The sequence below is a fragment of the Pteronotus mesoamericanus genome, unplaced genomic scaffold (genome assembly GCF_021234165.1).
Source record: "Pteronotus mesoamericanus isolate MK-2021 breed Mesoamerican mustached bat unplaced genomic scaffold, CSHL_Meso_final scaffold_167, whole genome shotgun sequence".
Lineage (NCBI taxonomy): Eukaryota > Metazoa > Chordata > Mammalia > Chiroptera > Mormoopidae > Pteronotus > Pteronotus mesoamericanus.
Window position 1 is genome coordinate 44429306 of NW_026555308.1, and position 6000 is coordinate 44435305.

The window sequence follows — 6000 nt, forward strand, 5'->3', positions numbered from 1 at the left end:
TTTTTTGGTGGAGTCTATAGGGTTTTCTATGTACACTATCATGTCATCTGCAAACAATGACAGCTTTACTTCCTCCTTTCCAATTCGGATGCCTTTTATTTCTTTTTCTTGTCCAACTGCTGTGGCTAGGGCTTCCAATATTATGTTGAATAGAGGTGGTGAAAGCAGACTTCCTTGTCTTGTTCCCGATCTTAGTGGGAAAGCTTTTAGTTTTTGCCCATTGAGTATGGTGTTGGCTGTAGGTTTCTCATATATGGCCTTTATTATTTTGAGTTATGCCCCCTTTATTCCCATTTTGCTGAGTGTTTTTATCATAAATGAGTGCTGTAACTTATCAAATGTTTTTCCACTTATATTGATATGATCATGTGATTTTTGTCTTTTGTTTTGTTTATGTGGTGTATTGCATTTATTGATTTGTGAATATTGAACCATCTTTGCATCTTTGGGATGAATCCCACTTGATCATGATGGATGATCTTTTTAATGTATCGCTGTATGCAGTTTGCCAATATTTTGTTGAGGATTTTAGCATTATGTTTATCAGCGATATTGGCCTGTAGTTTTCTTTCTTTGTTGTGTCTTTATCTGGTTTTGGGATTAGGATGATGCTGACTTCATAGAAAGAGTCTGAGAGTCTTCCTTCTTCTTGGATTTTTTGGAATATTCTGAGAAGCACAGGGGTTAGCTAGTCCTTAAATGTTTTGTAAAATGTCCTGTGAAACCATCCAGTCCAGGGCTTTTGTGTGCCAGGAGTGTTTTGATTACTGCTTCAATTTCACCAGCTGTTATCGGTCTATTCATGCTTTCTGCTTCTTCTTCATTCAGTATTGGAAGGTTATACTTTTCTAGAAACTTGTCCATTTCATCAAGGTTTTCAAATTTCTTGGCAAATAATAGTAATTTCTTACAATCCTTTGTATTTCTGTGGTATCAGTTGTTATTTCTCCTCTTTCATTTCTGATTTTATTTATTTGGGTCCTCTCTTTTTTTCTTGATGATTCTGCTTAAAGGCCTGTCAATTTTATCTTTTCAAAGAACCAGCTCCCGGATTGGTCGATCCTTTGAATTGTTCTTTTAGTCTCTATGTCATTTAATTCTGCTCTGATCTTGATTATTTCCTTCCTTCTACTTGCTCTGGGATTTGTTTGTTGTTGTTTCTCCAGTTCTTGAAGCTGAAGGGTTAGGTAATTCATTTGAAATATTTCTATCTTTTTTAGGTAGGCCTGTATTGCTATGAATTTCACTCTCAGAACTGTCTTTGCTGTGTCCCATGGGTTTTGGACTGTTGTATGTTCATTTTCATTTGTTTCCAGAAACTCTTTGCTTTCTTCTCTTATCTCATTATTGACCCATATCTTGTTTAATATTGTGCTATTTAGTTTCCATGAGTTCGAATGTTTTAGAGTTTTTCCGTTGAGGTTGGTTCCCAGTTTCAAGTCTGAGAAAATGCTTGTTATTATTTCAAATTTCCTGATTTTGTTGAGGCTTGTTTTGTGTCCTATCAGGTGGTCTATCTTTAAAAATGTTCCATATGCATTTGAAAAGAATGTGTATTTTTTTCTTTAGGATGACAGGTTCTATATATGTCAGTTAAGTCCATTTGATCTAATGCATGGTTCAGTTCCACAATATCCTTGATGTTTTGTTTGGAAGATCTATCCATTATTGACAGTGGGGTGTTAAAATCCCCCACTATCAGTGTGTTGCTGTCTATATCTTTCTTGAAGTCCTCCAAGATTTTCTTTATATATTGGAGTGCTCCTATGTTGGGTGCATTTAGGTTTACAATGTTTATGTCTTCTTGATGGATTCTTCCTTTGAGTATTATAAAGTGGCCTTCTGGTTCTCTTTTTATGACCTTCATTTTGAAATCCATTTTGTCTGATATAAGTATTGCAATCTGGCTTTTTTTTCCCTGTCCATTTGCTTGGAATATTTTTTCCATCCCTTTATTTTCAGTCTGTGTAGATCTTTTGTTCTGTGGTGGGTCTCTTGTATGCAGCGTATGTGTGGGTCATGTTTTTTTATCCATTCAGCCATCCTATGTCTTTTTATTGGGGCATTTAGTCTATTTACATTTAGTTATTATTGATAGGTACTTATTCATTTTCCCTTTTTGTACCTGTGTTCCTCTCTTTCTCACTGTCTTTCTTCATCTTCTTAAACCAGTCCCTTTAGCATATCTTGTAGTGCTGGTTTGGTGGAGGTGTATTCTTTTAGTTTTCTTTTGTCTGGGAAACTCCTTATTTCACTTCCCATTTTAATTGAGAGCCTTGCTGGGTAGAGCAGTCTTGGTTGCAGGCCTTTGCTTTTCATTGCTTGGAATATTTCTTGCCATTCCATTCTGGCTTGCAGTGTTTCTGTTGAGAAGTCAGTTGCCAGCCACATTGGGGCTCCCTTGTATGTTACTACCTATTTCCCCCTTGCTGCTTTTAGGATTCTCTCTTTGTCATTGATATTTGCCATTTTAATTATCATGTGTCTTGGAGTAGGCCTCATTGGGTTTCTCTTGAATGGGGCCATCTCTGCATCCTGAATTTGTGTGACTTTTTCTCTCCTCCAATTAGGGAAGTTTTCCATCGTTACTTTTCAAACAGGTTCTCTATCTCTTGTTCCTATTCTCCTCCTTCTGGCATCTCTATTATACCGATAATGTTACGTTTCAGGTTGTCCTGCATTTCCGTAAACACGTCTTCATTCTTTTTGAGTCTTTTTTCATGTTCTTGCTCTTTCTGGGAGCTTTTTTCTACCTTATCCTCCAGCTTGCTGATATGATCCTCTGCTTCATGTAGCCTGCTTTTCATTCCTTTTACTGCATTCTTCAATTCAGAAGTTGTATTCTTCATTTCATCTTGCCTCTTATTGATAGTTCCTATATCCTTTTTCATGTTCATATAGTTTGCAGTAAGTTCTTCAAAGTTTCCCTGGAGTTTATCATAATTCTCTTTGGCTCACTGATCTCATTGAGCTTCCTTAGAACCATTGTTTTGCACTCAGTATCTGATAGTTTAGTTGCCTCTATTTCATTTAGTTCTCTTTGTGGGGATTTCTCCTTTCCCTTTGACTGGGGGGGGGGGGTGTTTCTTTTTCTTCCTGTTATTCGTGAGACTCTTCTTTTTTGCTTCTGCTTCTTAAATTGATATTCCCTGATTTCCTGACTTTGTGGTGTGAATTTCTGTGGTAGTAGACAGCTCTTTTTCTTTTTTTTTTTTTCTTTCTGGGTCTGTCTCTGATGATGTCAGATATTGACCCCTTCTGACCTTAGGCAGTCTGTTGGAGATGTCCAGGAATCTATTGTCTGTGTCTCTCTCCTGCAGTTGTTAATCTAGTCATTCTGCCCTCAGCTCTCAGGCTTAGGTGCCGCAGGGCAGAGCAAAGCCTTCTGATGGTGGGGCTATTTTGTCCTTTCAGGCTGCTGCCACTCTGGGGGATGGGCTGCCTGAGCAAGATGGAAACTGCAGAATGGGGGATGAGTCAGCACTGGGATCCCCCAGCTACTCTCTCCATTTTCTCCCCAAAGCCTCCATTGCCAGTCTTTCTTCAAGTGTCTCTAGACCACTCTGTGTCCCCTTTAGCCAGGTTTCTACTATCTGTGTCGGCCACTCTGTACCCAGCACCCAGGCCTGTGCACAACTCCTGGCTGTGGCAGAGCATCCTGAGGGCAAGGCTATTGTTTCCTTTCACGCTGCCTCCTCTCTATGGAGTGGTCTCTGCCTGAGCAAGATGGAAACTACGGAATGGGGGAAGAGTCAGCACCAGACCCTGCCATCCACTTTCTCAGTTCTTTCCCCCAAACCTCCTTCTCCAGTCTCTCCTCAGGTGACTCTGGCTCACTCTGCCTCCCCGCTTTGGCCAGAGACCAGGGTAAGTGGCTGTCACTACAAATTTTTGTGTTGGACCTTAAATGGCTCTTCGCATCTCCAGCTACCTGTCTCTGGCAGAGAGCACCACTAAGCTCTTCACAGCTGTCTGTTGTTTGTGTGCTTTTTTTGGTCTCTGGTGCTGTAAGGTAGAGATCCCCGCTTACAGTTCAGACCCCGCTCTTCTCAGGGGGATACAACTGTCCATTTCAATATCCCTTTGACACTGCTGCCCGTGGGCACCCCGCCCACCTTCTCAAGCCTTCATGGCACTTCTTACCAGTTAGGTTTTGCGAGAGCTGATTCTTCTGTCTGTCTGAGGTTTTAAGTCTCCTCTCTTGCTATTGTTCCATTGTTTTCCAGGTGATTTCTCCACAATTTAGTTGCAGTTCCAGTTTGGTCCTGGAAGGAGGTAGGTGTGACTTCCACTCACCCCTCTGCCATGTTGAAGTCTACATCAAATAATTTAGTTTGATTTTCAATACGTGTGCCACAGCATACTGATGTGTGTTGCAAGAATTTTTAAAACATGCAACACTTGAACATTTAGTCAGGGTACTGACCTCTTTTCCCTTAAATGATCAAATAAAAAATATAACAACAGCCAACACAACAATAGCCATCGGGTGTGAATGAATCAAAATTATATTTACATTTTTTGTCACATCGGAAAAAAATATAAATTTCTGTGTGCTGTAGAATTTTAAAAATTAGTTTGTGTGTGCCATGAGATGTAAAAGTTTGAAAATCACTGATTTAGTTGCCTGTAATATGTGTTAGATAACATACTAGACTAATTATAGAGTAATCCTTTAAGTTTATATATTTAGGGTTGTATTTTGATCCATTGTATATGCTTCTAATAACAAAACCGGGACTATCCAAGACTATGTCTCAAGGTTTCCCAAACTGTAGTAAGAAGTTTACCTAGAAAGTAGTGAATCCAGAATTTGGGCAGGATCACTTTATTATTCAATTCACATCTTCTTTCACTAAAGAACTCTTTTGAATTATTTACAGGTTTAACCAATAAGCACAAAGTTGCCTAACTAAGGCCATCTTTCTTTGCCTACTAGTTCCTTTCACAAAGTGAGAATGAAATAGAGTAGAAAAATCAAATTTAGGAATTAGATATGTGGGAGAAAGCAATATGAATGTCTTGTCATGGAGTTTAGCCTCATTAACTTAGTGATGGATACGGGGGCTTTACACGCCTACTCTACCTAGTGGAGATGCCAACCGTCAGCTGTGAGGTCGCAACATAGATTTTGTATTATTCCTTGTGAACATTTGTGTTAAGGCCTAACATCAGGGAGTGGGGGATATCATTAGAAGCAAGATTTGGGTATTCCTGGCTTCCTAGATATGTTAATTATCAAACACTTCATTTTTTTGTACAAGAGTGTCTAGATTAGTTGTTTGTTTTTTAACTTTATAATTAGTGTAATGAAGCAAAGTGAACATGGAATAAATTCTCACCTATTCTAATTTTTCCACAGCCTGTATTTTCTTAAGTTTACATCTAGACTAATACTATTTTAAAGCCAGGAGGGGGGAAGGACCCAGAAAAATGTATGAAATAAAAGGTAAATGACATGGAATTATGCATCCACAAGATCCAAAATTCCCTAACTGGTTCAACAGAAAACATTATAGGTAACATATCCAGACCATTATTAAGTGTTATCTCTTATGAAGATACTGATGTAAAGGTTGGCGATGGAGGGTTTACGGCAGTATTTGGTTTTGATTTTCAGCTTTGCTGTTTGAATACTTTTAAACTGCAAATGTAGTTACATATTCCGAGTTTAAAAATGTAAAGTATGAAGTATAAATGTCTAAGAAACTTATAAAATCATAACTATGAAAAGGATAGTGACCAAAGCATTTTGTGTTCTTCAATTTTGTATACTTTTGTGCTCAATTTCTTTTTATAGCTAGAATGTGTTCATTCATGTTTGCTGCACTTAATTTTTAGTATTTTTTTCAACTTGACATTTGCAGCTCAAGTTTTTTTCTTTTCCTCTTGTCCTGGCTTTTTCTGATTGAATTACTCACCTCTGTTTCAGACAGCCCAGTCTCACATTTTTACATATCTGACACATCAATAATTCAATTGATTCCCACATGTGACTTA